The sequence below is a fragment of the Taudactylus pleione genome, unplaced genomic scaffold (genome assembly GCF_031769625.1).
Source record: "Taudactylus pleione unplaced genomic scaffold, aTauple2 ptg000488l, whole genome shotgun sequence".
NCBI lineage: Eukaryota > Metazoa > Chordata > Amphibia > Anura > Myobatrachidae > Taudactylus > Taudactylus pleione.
The window spans coordinates 1,515,833-1,533,332 of record NW_028284890.1 but is presented as its reverse complement, the minus strand read 5'-3'; the positions used below and the strand labels follow the sequence as shown (position 1 = coordinate 1,533,332).

Sequence of the window (17,500 nt, the reverse complement as noted above, 5' to 3'; positions counted from 1 at the left end):
TTTAAAAAATTTGGATCCTACTCCACAGTTTCCGGGTCCCATCACAAATTATGGTTTTGAGCTCCCCATATGCCATGAGACAACCCCAAATGCCCTACACATACTGTACACTATGGAAAGTCAGTCACCAAACACCCCTTAATCTTCCCCATCCCATTAGTGTCATCATTGGCATCTCCCCCCAGCCCCCATGGCCATGACAGCACCCAAATCAATAAAACTTATGAAATGAGCACAGACTATATGGGGTTAATGTATACAGTATGCAGTCGGGAAGCCGGCGGACCTTATACCGACAGCCGGCTTCCCGACTGACATGTCCCGGCAAGTGTCAAATGACAGGCGTCGCTATCCCGACGCCTGACATTAGACCTACGCCGGGAGCCTGACGCCCAGCATCCCGATCGAAGGGACGTTGGTGGGGTTTTAGGGTTAGGTTAAGGGCTCCCGGGGGGGGACTTAGGGTTAGGCACTCCCCCAGGAGTTTAGGTTTAGGCTAGGGCGAGGGAGGGTTAGCGTTAGGCACCCCCGAGGGGGACATAGGTTTAGGCAGCGGGGAAGGGGGGGTTAGGTTTAGGCACTTAGCGGGGGGATTAGGGTTAAGCACTTGGGGGGGAGGTTAGGGTTAGGCATCCCTAAGGGAGGGTTAGGGCTAGGGGGTAGAATAGGTTATTTAATACTTACCTTCTGACGATCGGGATTTCCTCCTGTGTCAAGATGCTGCAGTCAGGATTTGAACCATAATGATTCCATGTATACAGCTGTTTTTCACAGAAATCTCCAGCAAGTGCTAATTAGCACTTCATCATTATTATCAATGAGGACTACGATCTGACCTCTATGTACTAAACTCCAAAAAGCAAAACTTTTTGGAGTTTAGTCCCGGTAGTTTACACTATCTCCACATGGTGTAAACTACTGTAAGCCTATGAGGGCTCCAGATGCAGGAGAGAGATCTTTCAATCTCTCTCCCCCGCAGCCCCCGGTCGGCTCTGGTAGCTGACACTGTGTCCATGCGCAGTGTCAGCTTTTCCCGGGGAAGTCTTTCACTTCTGTGAAAGACTTCTAAAATTTGTCAGGTGTATAACTCGCAGGGACAGCGGTTACCGCAACCACTGTCCCTGTGAGTTCCCCTTAGTACATAGCCTGGCACACAGGGATGTGGGGATGCCCTGTGCTGTGTGGCACGCAGGGTTGTGGGGATAGCCCATGTGGCGGTAGAGAGAAAGTTGGGATGCCACACTATATAACACAATGAAAGCTGGCCAAGACCAGATAAAGCCTTCGGAGGGCATGGGGCACTTAAGACGGGGGCCTCTCTCTCTTGTGAGCGATTTCCCCCTGGCTGTGCCAGTTGTGTGTGTTCCGCCTCCTCCCACACCTCCATGAGGTCCTACCTGAACTCCTGCAGGGGGGGGGCAGACTCCGGAGCCTTCTCTTGGGCAGCGCTAATGCTGCTCATCTCCAGCCTCTGTCCCCAGCAGCAGAGCAGTAACAGTTGGGCATGCTGCTGCTGGCTCTGTAGGGTGGAGAAAAGAATCGTTCCTGGACAGCAGCAGCAGAGCTGGGTTGGAGCGAGGGCCGACAACAGAAACTTTGGGGCACATCACACTAATTTTTCTTGTCCCCATCTCATCCCTCCCCACTTGGTACAAGCTGGTTGGCTTGAGTCTTTTCCTACCTCTGCAATGGGGTCTCTAAAGAAATGGATCCTTCCTGGTCAGATGATGGCTTCAGATGGTATGCACTATTTATGTAGACAATCGCATGGGCCAGAAGATGCCTGTTTAAGTAGGAATATTACCAATGTCGTCATCATCATATAACACAGGTTGTATGTTTTTTGTTTTTTTAAATTGGTGTCTTAATGAAGATTATTGTGCCACAGCCTCTTCCCTCCTGTTTTTTCAGCTGTCTCATCCTACTATGTCTCTCCAGCAGCCTCAGTTCCCCATCTCTCCAGCAGCCTCAGATCCCTATCCCCGTCTCTCCATAGCCACAGATCCCTATCCCCCTTCTCTCCATAGCCACAGATCCCTATCCCCGTCTCTCCATAGCCACAGATCAACCTATGTCTCAGACACCCTCTCCACGTGTCTAACCAGCAGCTGAACCCCCCCCCCACACCTGTCTCTGCAAAATCCATAGCACCCCCTTGTCCCTGTAGAAGCCTTGGCCCACCTGAGTCTTTGCAGCAGAAGTCAGAGTTTCCCAAATAAATGTTCCCAGCAGCATGCCGGGCACCTCCCCCACACCCCCATCTCTCTGCAGGAGCAGCCACAACCTCCCCGTATTTCTCCATAACCCCACACTCACCTGGGCTGCATCTTCTGCTTACTCCTGCAGACAGCGGCGACAGGCTCCTCACTTGCTGATCTTCTCCCAAGCAGTGCGCGGACGTCGTGACGTCACTCGCACTGCGGCCAAAAAAACAACAACTTTATTGAGCCGGCCGGGAGAGATACCAGTGACAATGAAGCAGCGTCGCGGATCCCACACAGACTGGCTGGCACTGTCGCTGGTCGGGGGGCCTCCTGAGAGAGGGGGACCTGAACACTGCTCGGCCAGACCCCGCCAGCAACCTCCCTCCTGATCCCGAGCTGACTGCCGGAGAGGTCACTAACTCACAGCTGGCAGCGGCAGCAGGCTCCATGGACACTATAGAGGCGGCGCGTCAGGCTGGCAGCAGCTCCCTGCCAATCACAAGCCAGGACGGGAGTTTCAGCCAATCAGAGGTGACCAAGACCATGCTGTTGGCTGCCAACCACATGTAGCAAGAGCAGCAAAGGCAGCCCAGCACTAAGTTTGGTAGGGTATATGTAAGTGACACGGACAACGCGTCGGACGGGACCCGCTCCTTTTTTAAATCTGAGTCCCTTTCTGCCTGTAGCGCATAAAAACGCGCTATAGCGCATATTTTGCGAACACTGATATATACATAAACATTACATATAATATACTACAAATGTCGCTACATTCAACTGCCCAGATTCAGTGTCTAGGAATGCTATAGCGCTGTGTACACGCACCCAAACGGCCAGGTACGCAGGGGGACTGGGCTCACTGTTATCCTAGGAGTTCTGCTGCTGCACCACAGAGAAAATGCCCACCTGGAGACCTCAGAGGAAGCGCGGCCCGCGGAGGAATGCAGCTCAGGGACGCCAGACCTTACGATGGAAAGGCGCCCTGAGCTGAGGGGAGGAGCCGCTAGACAGGGAAGACTGCCTCCCCTGGCTAGCAATTAACCCCTGGGACACCGTTTCCCGCTGCCGGCATAACTCCCTGGTGGTCTAGCGGTCACACGGGGGATGCCTCTGCAGAGGGGGAGCCCGCTGCCGCTATCGCCTCCAGTCGGTCCTCAGAGACCGGAGGCAGCGTCTTACCTGATCCCCGCTGCTCCGGCAGCAGTCGTGGGAGTCCCCAGAGCCCGGCTAGTACAGACTCTGGGGTCCCGCCACAATCCCCAGATCTGTACTGGCTTATTTTATTTAAAAGAGTTTTAATTTATTTTATTTATTTTTCACTACTCTTCAGAGCGGCAGCATCAGACTATCCATTGGACGTCCAAGATGCCACCGCTCTGAAGAGTAGTGAAAAATAAATAAAATAAATTAAAACTCTTTTAAATAAAATAAGCTTAGGAGCTGCTAAGGGTGACCCGACTCCGGCAGGGCACCAACTAAAATTGAGGTGCCTCTGCCTTGGGGGCGGGGTTATAGGGAGAGTAGACCCAGAGCATCCTGGGAGCTGAAAGGTTTAACTGCGTGGTGCCCGGATTTGGTTCCCAACCTACACCCCAAGGTTAACCCTGTGGACCCCCTATGGACCCTGAAGAAGAAATATATTTAAGTGACTGTTAAAGTGAGACATATTTTATTGATATTATGTTGATATTTACATGTTGCATTATATTGTGTTATTGTAGGTAAAGGTTTTACATCCTCTGTAAATAAATGCACTAATAACTTATTACATATAATATCTTGTACTAATGAAAGTCCCTTTTGTTAGGGCACACCCAGGGATCCACATAAACTAGAGTCTGGCTAAAGAGGTCGTCACCTATAGCAACTGCCTTTCCCATAGATATTTATATTCTCACAGATACTTGGATGTCTCCAGGTCTTATACTCAAGATAGTAGGAGCTTATGATGGAAACCAGGTGGCAGCAGAGAGTAAGCTGGAGTGGGAAACAGGGTGCAATGAAACCGGAGCCAGATGACTGGTGCTGAGAACCAGGAGGCAATAGCTGAGATCAGGGTCAGCAATCAGGAGAAGAATGAAACCGGTACTGAGCTTGAAGATCAGGAAATCAGGACAGGAAGCAGGGACAGGGTGCAGGAAGGTCCGGATGTTTAGGAACAAGCAGGAGGCACACAAAGGCAGGAACAGGTGCAAGGGGAGTCAGGATTCCAGTAACAGACAGGAGGTATCAGGGAGCAGGTCAGCACCAAGGACAGGATGCTATAACAGAGAGGTTATGTCCTCACTGCCTCTTACATAAACAGACACCCAATCAGCATGCCCGCTGGGACAAGCCCTCTAATCTGCGTAAATCCACTGTAAGGGAAAACAGCCAGACAACAGCCGGGACCAGAAGGCAGTGCGGCTGACATGATGATATCATGCAGCGTCCTGGTAGCCTAGCAAAGGCCAGAACAAGGTGGGGCTGTGTGAGCGGTTGCAGAGGTTATATGAGTTCAGAGGATATATGATGAATATACAGCACTATGCTAGTTTTAGGCAGGTGTGGAAAAAATGCTGCAAAGTAAGAATGATTTCACAAATATAAGTATTAGTTTATTTTTATCAATTAACAAAATGCAAAGTGAATGAACAGAATCTAAATCTAATCAATATTTGGTGTGACCACCCTTTGCCTTCAAACTGCATCAATTCTTCTAGGTACACTTGCACACAGTATTTGAAGGAACTCGGCAGGGAGGTTGTTCCAAACATCTTGGAGACCAAACCACAGATCTGTGGATGTAGCTTGCTCAGATCCTTCTGTCTCCTCATGTAATCCCAGACAGACTCGATGATGGTGAGATCAGGGCTCTGTGGGGGCCATATCATCACTTCCAGGACTCCCTGTTCTTCTTTACGCTGAAGATAGTTCTTAATGACAATGGCTGTATGTTTGGGGCCGCTGTCCTGCTGCAGAATATATTTGGAGCCAATCAGACGCCTCCCTGATGGTATTGCATGATGGATAAGTACCTGCCTGTATTTCTCAGAGATGATCATTATCACCTGTTGGTATTATTGGTTAATCATACACCTGACTATAATCATACAAAATCTCTGACCTTGTGCAAGTGTACCTAGAAGAACTGATGCTGTTTTGAAGGCAAAGGGTGGTCACACTAAATATTGATTTGATTTAGATTACTGTTCATTCACTTTGCACTTTATTAATTAATAAAAATAAACTAATAACATTTCTATTTCTAAAAGCATGCTTACTTTGCTGCATTTTTTTTCCATACCTGCCTAAAACTTTTGCACAGTATTGTATATGGAGTTTCACCCAAAACTACACACACACGTTCTCACTAGGACACCCTGTAAAATACAAATAACAAAGCACAAACAGCTATTACCAACAGTGACCAAGGATCTAGGCATTCAGATGCATCATTTGAAGTTTCCAATCAGATCTTGTGAATGGTGATTGCCATGTTTTTGGACCTGTTTTATTGACTGTATTATAATTTCTCTATGACGTGGATCATTATAATCCTGTGTTTCAAATACACACACACATGATGTGAGGGGGAGAGCAGGAGTATAATAATGGCTGATGTATCCTGATGTATGAGATACACCAGAGAGTGTGGGGAGGAGACTGGTCAGATCTCTGGGCTGGTAACACACAGTGACATGATGTGAGGAGGAGAGCAGGAGTATAATAGGGGCTGATGGCTCCTGATGTATGAGATACACCAGAGTGTGTGGGGAGGAGACTGATCAGATCTCTGGGCTGGTAATACACAGTGACATTATGTGAGGAGGAGAGCAGGAGTATAATAGGGGCTGATGGCTCCTGATGTATGAGATACACCAGAGAGTGTGGGGAGGAGACTGGTCAGATCTCTGGGCTGGTAACACACAGTGACATGATGTGAGGGGGAGAGCAGGAGTATAATAGGGGCTGATGGCTCCTGATCTATGAGATAAACCAGAGAGTGTGGGGAGGAGACTGGTCAGATCTCTGGGCTGGTAATACACAGTGACATGATGTGAGGGGGAGAGCAGGAGTATAATAGGAGCTGATGGCTCCTGATGTATGAGATACACCAGAGAGTGTGGGGAGGAGACTGGTCAGATATCTGGGCTGGTAACACACACACACATGATGTGAGGGGGAGAGCAGGAGTATAATGGGGGCTGATGGCTCCTGATGTATGAGATACACCAGAGAGTGTGGGGAGGAGACTGGTCAGATCTCTGGGCTGGTAACACACAGTGACATGATGTAAGGGGGAGAGCAGACGTATAATAGGGGCTGATGGCTCCTGATGTATGAGATACACCAGAGAGTGTGGGGAGGAGACTGGTCAGATCTCTGGGCTGGTAACACACAGTGACATGATGTGAGGGGGAGAGTAGGAGTAATAGGGACTGATGGCTCCTGACTCCCCCACTGAGCAGATACATTTTCCTCATTAGTTTGTACTGACAGAGAAGGGTGTAGGATTAGAGATTGCTGTAGTGACTGAACAAGAAAAATACGCAACTTTTTCTGTAGTAAGTGAATATAACTCACCTGTGCTGATATCTGTAAGTATTTCCTCCTCCTTATACTGCTGATCACCCCTCACATACGTCTCTTCTTCTCCCTCTGTATCTACTGCTTTATTATCAGTCACATAAGTCTCTTCTTCTTCTATATCTTCTGTTTTATTATCAGTCCCATACGTCTCTTCTTCTCCATCTGTATTTTCTGCTTTCAAAGCAGTCACGTACATGTCTTCTTCTTCTTCTATATCTTCTGCCTTATTAAGAGTCACATACGTCTTTTCTTCTATATCTTCTACCTTATTATCAGTCACATACGTCTCTTCTTCCCCCTCTATATCTTCTGCCTTCATATCAGTCACATACGTCTCTTCTTCTCCCTCTATATCTTCTGCCTTCATATCAGTCACATACGTCTCTTCTCCCTCTATACCTTCTGCCTTCATATCAGTCACATACGTCTCTTCTTCTCCCTTTATATCTTCTGCCTTCATATCAGTCACATACGTCTCTTCTTCTCCCTCTATATCTTCTGCATTCATATCAGTCACATACGTCTCTTCTCCCTCTATACCTTCTGCCTTCATATCAGTCACATACGTCTCTTCTTCCCCCTCTATATCTTCTGCCTTCATATCAGTCACATACGTCTCTTCTTCCCCCTCTATATCTTCTGCCTTCATATCAGTTACATATGTCTCATATTCTCCCTCTGTATCTTCTATCATAATATTAGTCAGCGCTATACACTAAACAGAAATAGTTTTTAATTTTAGATTTCATTAATAGACATTAAACAGTAGGATATCAGTGTATAACACACACAGCTTTAGACCCTACATTTCACCCACCTGATGCTCCTGTGGGATCTTGTGATTCTCCTCTGTGTTACTGTATACTATCCCATTCCCAGCAGTCATCTCTCCAGTCAGCAGCTTGTTGGTGAGTTCCAGTATCTTCTGGTCATTGTGTCTCTCATGTATCAGTGAGTGAGGTGATGGCACCGTGATGGAGCTCTGGGTCCTGCTCAGTCCTCCTGATAAACAGGGACGGCTGCTGAGTGTCTCACCGTCACCGGATGTCTTCTTCACTACTGTGTAATCCTGTGTATTGGAGGAGGACATCAATGAGAAGGTAAATTAAACCTAAATGGGACTGTTTATTCAAGTGATCACTTTGCATAATATACAAGAAGACAATTTTACAAATACATGTCTTGCAACAATCTAGTATATACAGGAAAATGTACAGTATATAATATCTCCTGCTGCTACATCTTTGTGTCAATGACAGAAAGAAAATAACATAATATGTGAAATGTAATAACTCCCAACTACAGTCAGGACTGATACCAAGGACTGAGAACAGCTGCTCTGAGCGATCTAGGTCAGAGTGATGTCACAGTGACCCTCCCAGATCTCGTCACCTCCCAAATCACATACCTGTATCATTAATATAGATGTAAGTGATGTCACTGTGACACCACCAGATGTCCTCACCTCCCGAGTCATGTCCCTGTATTATTATAGATATAAGTGATGTCACTGTGACACTCCCAGATCCCCTCACCTCCCCAGTCATGTCCCTGTATTATTACTATAGATATAAGTGATGTCACAGTGACACTCCCAGATCCCCTCACCTCCCCAGTCATGTCCCTGTATTATTACTATAGATAAAAGTGATGTCACTGTGACACTCCCAGATCCCCTCGCCTCCCCAGTCATGTCCCTGTATTATTACTATAGATATAAGTGATGTCACTGTATAACTCCCAGATCCCCTCACCTCCCCAGTCATGTCCCTGTATTATTACTATATCCTCTCACCTCCCCAGTTAGTACGTAGATGATCTCCAGGGTCAGATGTAAGATCCTCTCAGTCCTGTGACTCTCGTCCTTTTCCATCCTCAGTGAATCAGTGAGAATACAGAACGTGTGATGTGTAATAAAGACTCTGGTTCCTCACAGCAGGACTGTCTAGGAATAAATAGAATATAATACACATCACAGAGAACACATGTAACACAGTCAGATATGTAACACTGAGTGACCAGTAAGTCTCCCCTATCCCCTCAGCCATAGAGCCCTGGTCAGTGTCTGTCAGAGGTCCCTGTGACCCAGCCCCATAAGACTTCTCAGAGGCCGTTATACAACACTGTACTGCATCAATGCTCCTCTCCTGGCCGGAGGTCTTATTCCTCCCAGACACAAAATCAGATGCTCTTTGCACCACTGGAAATAAGCTACATTGGTGTTAGGACACAGGACCTCATTCAGAGGCGGTCGTTAGATGCAAGCGGTCGCCCTGAATTAGGGCGGCCGCTTGCATACTGAACGACCACCTCCTTGTCGATCGCTAAGCTGTGGGTTAACACCCACAGCTCTAGCGACCGACATGGGTGATGGTCGCGATGGTCAAGACCATCGCAACTTACGACCAGACCCTAAGGTTGGGTCTGGGCACTCGTAAGCCCCAGGGAGCTTCCTGCTCTGATCGAGCAGGAAGCTCCCCACTGACATCACGCCTCTGTTTGGGCAGGCACGCCCCCTGCCCGCCCACCAAATGGGGAGAGCTGTCAATCACCATCGACTGCTCGCCCCATCTGGTGCGAGACCCTTAGCGACGGCGCGCCCGTCGCTAGCCGGGTCTCGCGCATGCGCACGACGGAGCCGGCTTCATCGTGCGCATGCCCAGTGGGGCAACATCGAGTCGGTTGCGAGCGCTTAGCGCTCGCGACCGACTCTGAATGACCCTCACTGTCCTTTATTTTGAATCTGGCCTGCAGCACCTCTGTGCCACCAGAGGTGCTGCTGATGTATTCTGACATTGTCTCCTCACATGCAGGAATATTACTCCCCTGTTTAACCACCTGCACCTGTCTCAGATACTATTTATTCCTGCCCCTCACTATGCACCCTGCTGGTTATTGACTGTTTTAAATGGATTGTACTCCATGGCCTGAACCTGATCTCCTGTCTACTGGACTTCTGCAAAATGCAGCTCCACTGATGTCTGTGAGTCTGTCTCATCTACTCTGCAGCTTTTTGCCTTTCCTTGTATATAGCTTGTATATCCCCAGCCTATAATATGTGCAGCTAAAGCCAGCTGGGCCTCTGCAAGCTGTCCCTCCTATTACTGTATGTGACTCTGACTCACCCACTCTGCAGCATATGGTTCTTGTTTGTATCCAGTCTGTATATCCCCAGCCTATAATATGTGCAGCTAAAGCCAGCTGGGCCTCTGCAAGCTGTCCCTCCTATTACTGTATGTGACTCTGACTCATCCACTCTGCAGTATATGGTTCTTGTTTGTATCCAGCTTTGCAGACCCTCAGGTTTCTGTTACCCCCAGTTCCCGTCCGGTTCATGTATCACTCCTGGATTCTCTGCATTGCCTGCACTATGGTTTTGTTTCATCAACAATTTATATTTCACTATGCTCCTGACTCCACAGCTGTCATTACAAGTATCCAGTTACATAACAATGGGACAGAAACAGGGCTTTCCAGATCATTTGTTTTCTGTTTTAATGTCACCCTAGAAACAGACAATGTCAGACCCTATAATCACATAAAATATAAATTACACAAATGACACTATTCACTCTATTTCCTAGAGATATACATATTACATACATGCATACATACATAGAAATAACATCCATGCATAAATACATATATAATCAGAATGGGGCATTGCTAAGGTTTTGTCACAAGCTCTGGGAATGATTCCGGAACTCCCCCATAACTCTCTCCTGGGATATCACCAATATGTTATTATTACTCGCACATATATATGACACACTACTCCATTATAAAGACTCCCGGTAGCTGAGCTTTACAGCTATATGCTACTTATTGCACTTTTATATGCCACAAATACATTACGTGTTATCATAAGCAAAATACATAAAAAAATCAGGAGTCTGGAATCTTTTTATAGCAGCTGTGAGGAACACAGACAGGACCTGGATCGTTCAGAGCAGCTTTGAGTAACCCAGATAGGACCTGGATCGCTCAGAGCAGCTGCGAGGAACACAGACAGGACCTGGATCGCTCAGAGCAGCTGTGAGGAACACAGACAGGACCTGGATCGCTCAAAGAAGCTGTGAGGAACACAGACAGGACCTGGATCGCTCAAAGAAGCTGTGAGGAACACAGACGGGACCTGGATCGCTCAGAGCAGCTGTGAGGAACACAGACAGGACCTGGATCGCTCAGAGCAGCTGTGATGAACACAGACAGGACCTGGATTGCTCAGAACAGCTGTGAGGAACACAGACAGGACCTGGATTGCTCAGAGCAGCTGTGAGGAACACAGACAGGACCTGGATGGCTCAGAGCAGCTGTGAGGAAAACAGACAGGACATGGACCACTCTGAAAAAAACTAATCTGGAAAGAATAAATTGGAGATCTCAGAGAGACAATAATGATTTTTTCACTACAGAGACAATGAGGCCGATTCAGAGTTGGGCGAAGAAGAGCCCACAGCTGGTCTATCGGTACTCGCCCATGTGTGACTATATCCAAATGGTGCTACAAAGCCCTTCCCTGGTGTATATCTGTGCGTCCGAATGAGCCAGGACTGAGACACTCAGTATGACCATCCATAGGCGCTGTAATACTGCCTGGGGTGTCTTTAGACGCCGCCATCGGTTGCACCAGACCTATGGTGGGGCAGATTATCATCTCCAATTTGAGCGATTGAACATCTATGTATGCAAACCCCTCAGTCACATGCCCACAACACTCCCATGACACGCCCACAGCGCTCCCATGACACACCAAGAGACGAGGAATGATACTGGAGAGAAAATAAGAAAATAGGTACTGGAAGAAAGAGAACGAAGGAAAGAAATAGGAAGGAAGATATTGGATAGAAAATACAAAGTGGAAGGAAGATACTGGAGTGAAGCTACCTAGTGGAAGGAAGATACTGGAGTGAAGATACCTAGTGAAAGGAAGATACTGGAGAGAAGATACATAGTGGAAAAAGATACTGGAGAGAAGATACATAGTGGAAGAAGATACTGGAGAGAAGATACATAGTGGAAGGAAGATACTGGAGAGAAGATACATAGTGGAAGGAAGATACTGGATAGAAGATACATAGTGGAAGATACTGGAGAGAAGATACATAGTAGAAGGAAGATCCTGGAAAGAAGATGCATAGTTGAAGGAAGATATTGGATAGAAGATACATAGTGGAGAGAAGATACTGTAGAGAAGATATATAGTGGAAGGAAGATACTGGAGAGAAGATACATAGTGGAAGGAAGATACTGGAGAGAAGATACATAGTGGAAGGAAGATCCTGGAGAGAAGATACATAGTGGAAGGAAGATCCTGGAGAGAAGATACATAGTGGAAGAAGATACTGGAGAGAAGATACATAGTGGAAGGAAGATACTGGAGAGAAGATGCATAGTTGAAGGAAGATATTGGATAGAAGATACATAGTGGAGAGAAGATACTGTAGAGAAGATATATAGTGGAAGGAAGATACTGGATAGAAGATATATAGTGGAAGGAAGAAACTGGATAGAAGATATATAGTGGAAGGAAGAAACTGGAGAGTAGATAGATAGTGGAAGGAAGATACTGGAGAGAAGATACATAGTGGAAGGAAGATACTGGAGAGAAGATACATAGTGGAAGGAAGATACTGGAGAGAAGATACCTAGTGGAAGGAAGATCCTGGAAAGAAGATGCATAGTTGAAGGAAGATATTGGATAGAAGATACATAGTGGAGAGAAGATACTGTAGAGAGGATATATAGTGGAAGGAAGATAATGGAGAGAAGATACATAGTGGAAGGAAGATACTGGAGAGAAGATACATAGTGGAAGGAAGATCCTGGAGAGAAGATACATAGTGGAAGAAGATACTGGAGAGAAGATACATAGTGGAAGGAAGATACTGGAGAGAAGATGCATAGTTGAAGGAAGATATTGGATAGAAGATACATAGTGGAGAGAAGATACTGTAGAGAAGATATATAGTGGAAGGAAGATACTGGATAGAAGATATATAGTGGAAGGAAGAAACTGGATAGAAGATATATAGTGGAAGGAAGAAACTGGAGAGTAGATACATAGTGGAAGGAAGATACTGGAGAGAAGATACATAGTGGAAGGGAGATACTGGAGAGAAGATACATAGTGGAAGGAAGATACTGGAGAGAAGATACATAGTGGAAGGAAGATACTGGAGATAAGATACATAGTGGAAGGAAGATACTGGAGAGAAGATACATAGTGGAAGGAAGATACTGGAGAGAAGATACATAGTGGAAGGAAGATACTGGAGAGAAGATACATAGTGGAAGGAAGATACTGGAGAGAAGATACATAGTGGAAGGAAGATACTGGAGAGAAGATACATAGTGGAAGGAAGATACTGGAGAGAAGATACATAGTGGAAGGAAGATACTGGAGAGAAGATACATAGTAGAAGGAAGATACTGGAGAGAAGATACATAGTGGAAGGAAGATGTGCCACCACTGAAGAGATGAACAAAAAGAAATAATAAGCAATCTATCTGATCAAGTGCTCAATAAGGCCCAAGTACATCTTCTCAGCCAAGGATTATCTGCTGCTGATTGGCTGCCGGTCCGTGAGCTCCAATTGGCTCACGAACGGTGACTATTTGATTGACAGTGGTGCTTTTAGCAATGCATGCAGGGTAGCTGGGCCGCGTCACCGGAGACATGCTGTGCTGCGGCCAATCTCTGACAGCCTGACAGGGATTGGCAGCGGCACAGCGCGTCCCCAGGGACCCGGCTCTTTTTTAAAAGTGAGTCCCGAGGCCTTAATACCGGGTAAAATATGCGCTATAGCGTGTATTTGCGATCACTGCATCAACCAGACACATCCCCTGGTGTTACTGTATAATGGGCCAGATTCAGCACAGATTGCAAGTCTGCAAACGCACGCACCCGGCCGCTGACAAATTATGCAAATGAATGTGTGATCGCAATGCCACCGCAGCACAAAATGCAGACGCCCAGCGGTACATAATGCCGCCCCATTACCTTTACTTACATCCACAATGCCTTGTAAGACAGCGAAAACATTGGTAACATCGAGAACCATCGGACACATACGCACAATAGTGGTTGACCAGACCACACTCACAAATTGCTAAACTTCCTCTGTGCATCTAGTGCTCAAACTGCGTATGTCGTCATAGGGGCTTATTTATGCATGCCCCTGTAATGGCATCACCACCCACAAACAGCACTTCCTGTCACTAAATGCTGGGTCTGTGTATAAACTGTGATCGCTTCCCTGGTCGCAGTGGCTAGCTCGTGCAATGCGATGCATATGCATGTGCATAACACAACAATCGGCCGGGTGCATGCGAATTAGTACTTATGTTCCTTGCTGAATCAGGCCCAATGTCTCATTCCCAGCAGTCACCTCTCCAGTCATCACCCAGACACATCCCTTGGTGTTACTGTATAATGTCTCATTCCCAGCAGTCACCTCTCCAGTCATCACCCAGACACATCCCCTGGTGTTACTGTATAATGTCCCATTCCCAGCAGTCAGCTCTCCAGTCATCACCCAGACACATCCCCTGGTGTTACTGTATAATGTCCCATTCCCAGCAGTCACCTCTCCAGTCATCACCCAGACACATCCCCTGGTGTTACTGTATAATGTCCCATTCCCAGCAGTCACCTCTAAAGTCATCACCCAGACACATCCCCTGGTGTTACTGTATAATGTCCCATACCCAGCAGTCACCTCTCCAGTCATCACCCAGACACATCCCCTGGTGTTACTGTATAATGTCCCATTCCCAGCAGTCACCTCTCCAGGCATCACCCAGACACATCCCCTGGTGTTACTGTATAATGTCTTATTCCCAGCAGTCACCTCTCCAGTCATCACCCAGACACATCCCCTGGTGTTACTGTATAATGTCCCATTCTCAGCAGTCACCTCTCCAGTCATCACCCAGACACATCCCCTGGTGTTACTGTATAATGTCCCATACCCAGCAGTCACCTCTCCAGTCATCACCCAGACACATCCCCTGGTGTTACTGTATAATGTCCCATTCCCAGCAGTCACCTCTCCAGTCATCACCCAGACACATCCCCTGGTGTTACTGTATAATGTCCCATTCCCAGCAGTCACCTCCCCAGTCATCACCCAGACACATCCCCTGGTGTTACTGTATAATGTCCCATTCCCAGCAGTCACCTCTCCAGTCATCACCCAGACACATCCCCTGGTGTTACTGTATAATGTCTCATTCCCAGCAGTCACCTCTCCAGTCATCACCCACACACATCACCTGGTGTTACTGTATAATGTCCCATTCCCAGCACATCCCCTGGTGTTACTGTATAATGTCCCATTCCCAGCAGTCGCATCCCCAGTCATCACCCAGACACATCCCCTGGTGTTACTGTATACTGTCCCATTCCCAGCAGTCGCATCCCCGGTCATCACCCAGACACATCCCCTGGTGTTACTGTATACTGTCCCATTCCCAGCAGTCGCATCCCCGGTCATCACCCAGACACATCCCCTGGTGTTACTGTATACTGTCCCATTCCCAGCAGTCGCATCCCCGGTCATCACCCAGACACATCCCCTGGTGTTACTGTATAATGTCCCATACCCAGCAGTCACCTCTCCGGTCATCACCCAGACACATCCCCCGGTGTTACTGTATAATGTCCCATTCCCAGCAGTCACCTCTCCAGTCATCACCCAGACACATCCCCCGGTGTTACTGTATAATGTCCCATTCCCAGCAGTCACCTCTCCGGTCATCACCCAGACACATCCCCCGGTGTTACTGTATAATGTCCCATTCCCAGCAGTCACCTCTCCGGTCATCACCCAGACACATCCCCTGGTGTTACTGTATAATGGGCCAGAATCAGCACAGATTGCAAGTCTGCAAAAGCACGCATCCGGACGCTGCCAAATTATGCAAATGAATGTGATCGCAACATACACAATGCCTTGTAAGACAGCGAAAACATCGAGAATCATCGAACACATATGCACAATAGTGGTTGACCATACCTCACTCAGAAATTACTAAACTTCCTCTGTGCATCTAGGGCTCAAACTGCGTATGTCGTCATAGGGGCTTATTTATGCACGCCCCTTTAACGCCATCACCACCCACAAACAGCACTTCCTGTCACTCAATGCTGGATTTGTTGACCAAGGCGATTTAACACTTGCACAACTACAGCATCTTATTCAAAATGACAAAATCTGGTGCCTGTGTCCACTTAACCAACCTATTTATGCCCAAGTCCTTGTTGTACCAGGACAATTACAATTTCAATTTGTGTAAGAGACACAATTTTTTGTTAATACAAATTTAACATAGTGATCTAACTAGATCTAATTTTATTAATAAAACGTATTGAATAAATTGCTGGAGCACAAAGTGAATAAGAAGCTGTCCGAAAATTAAGATAACTTCAGCCTCGTTCTGTGCTGGGAGCTGTGTTATTCCCCCTCATATATCACTGTCCGGTCCCCTCTCACCTATATAATAATAATACCACATATGTGTGTGCTGGGAGCTGTGTTATTCCCCCACATATATCACTGTACGGTCCCCTCTCCCCTATATAATAATAATACCACATATCAGTGTGTACTGGGAGCTGTGTTATTCCCCCTCATATATCACTGTACAGTCCCCTCCCCCCTATATAATAATAATAATAATAATAATACCACATAGTGTGTGCTGGGAGCTGTGTTATTCCCCCTCATATATCACTGTACAGACCCCTCTCCCCTATATAATAATAATACCACATATCAGTGTGTGCTGGGAGCTGTGTTATTCCCCCTCATATATCACTGTACGGTCCCCTCTCCCTATATAATAATAATACCACATATCAGTGTGTGCTGGGAGCTGTGTTATTCCCCCTCATATATCACTGTACGGTCCCCTCTCCCTATATAATAATAATACCACATATCAGTGTGTGCTGGGAGCTGTGTTATTCCCCCTCATATATCACTGTACGGTCCCCTCTCCCTATATAATAATAATACCACATATCAGTGTGTGCTGGGAGCTGTGTTATTCCCCCTCATATATCACTGTACAGTCACCTCTCCCCTATATAATAATAATACCACATATCAGTGTGTGCTGGGAGCTGGGTTATTCCCCCTCATATATCACTGTACAGTCACCTCTCCCCTATATAATAATAATACCACATATCAGTGTGTGCTGGGAGCTGGGTTATTCCCCCTCATATATCACTGTACAGTCCCCTCTCCCCTATATTATAATATAATATATACAGGACACGTTACCTGGCTCCGGCTGTCAGGAATGTCTATGACAAAATGGCAGCTAAAGCCCCTGTGGCCCCGCCCCCTCTGCTCTGTGACTGGGAGACTATAAGAATATGGCCGCCGGTCACCGTACATGAGGACATCATTAGACTATACAGCTGTTACTCTAGTGATGAAGCTGTGAGCGGCAGGTGCAGGGGGTCTTCTGGTTACAGGACGTCCTTCCTACTTTGTGCCGCCTGATTGGCTACTCGCTGCTGCCAATCACCGAACTGAGAGGAACGAGAGGAGGGCGGGCACTATGATAGGAGGGGCGGGGCAGACAGTAGCCTTAGCCCCACGGAGGAGAGAGGGGCGTGGCTATATAGAGGGGCGTGTCTTCTTGTATAACTGCTACTTCCGGGTGACGGTCCCAGCAGGAATAAGCAGCAGGTGATGGTATTTATTGTT

The 17,500-nt window shown here is 47.0% G+C and overlaps 2 protein-coding genes across 2 annotated transcripts in view; one reads left to right on the top strand and one right to left on the bottom strand.

Moving 5' to 3' along the window:
• The window catches only part of LOC148502641 (uncharacterized), a 164,646-nt gene that overhangs the window by 94,685 nt on the left and 52,461 nt on the right, over positions 1-17,500 (bottom strand). The gene's annotated exons all lie outside the window — the stretch shown is intronic.
• Positions 17,402-17,500, top strand: part of LOC148502640 (uncharacterized) — a 72,643-nt gene continuing 72,544 nt past the window's right edge. Inside the window, exon 1 of the mRNA XM_088449604.1 lies at positions 17,402-17,482. The gene's annotated coding sequence lies outside the window, so the exon portion shown is untranslated. The remainder of the gene's footprint in view (positions 17,483-17,500) is intronic.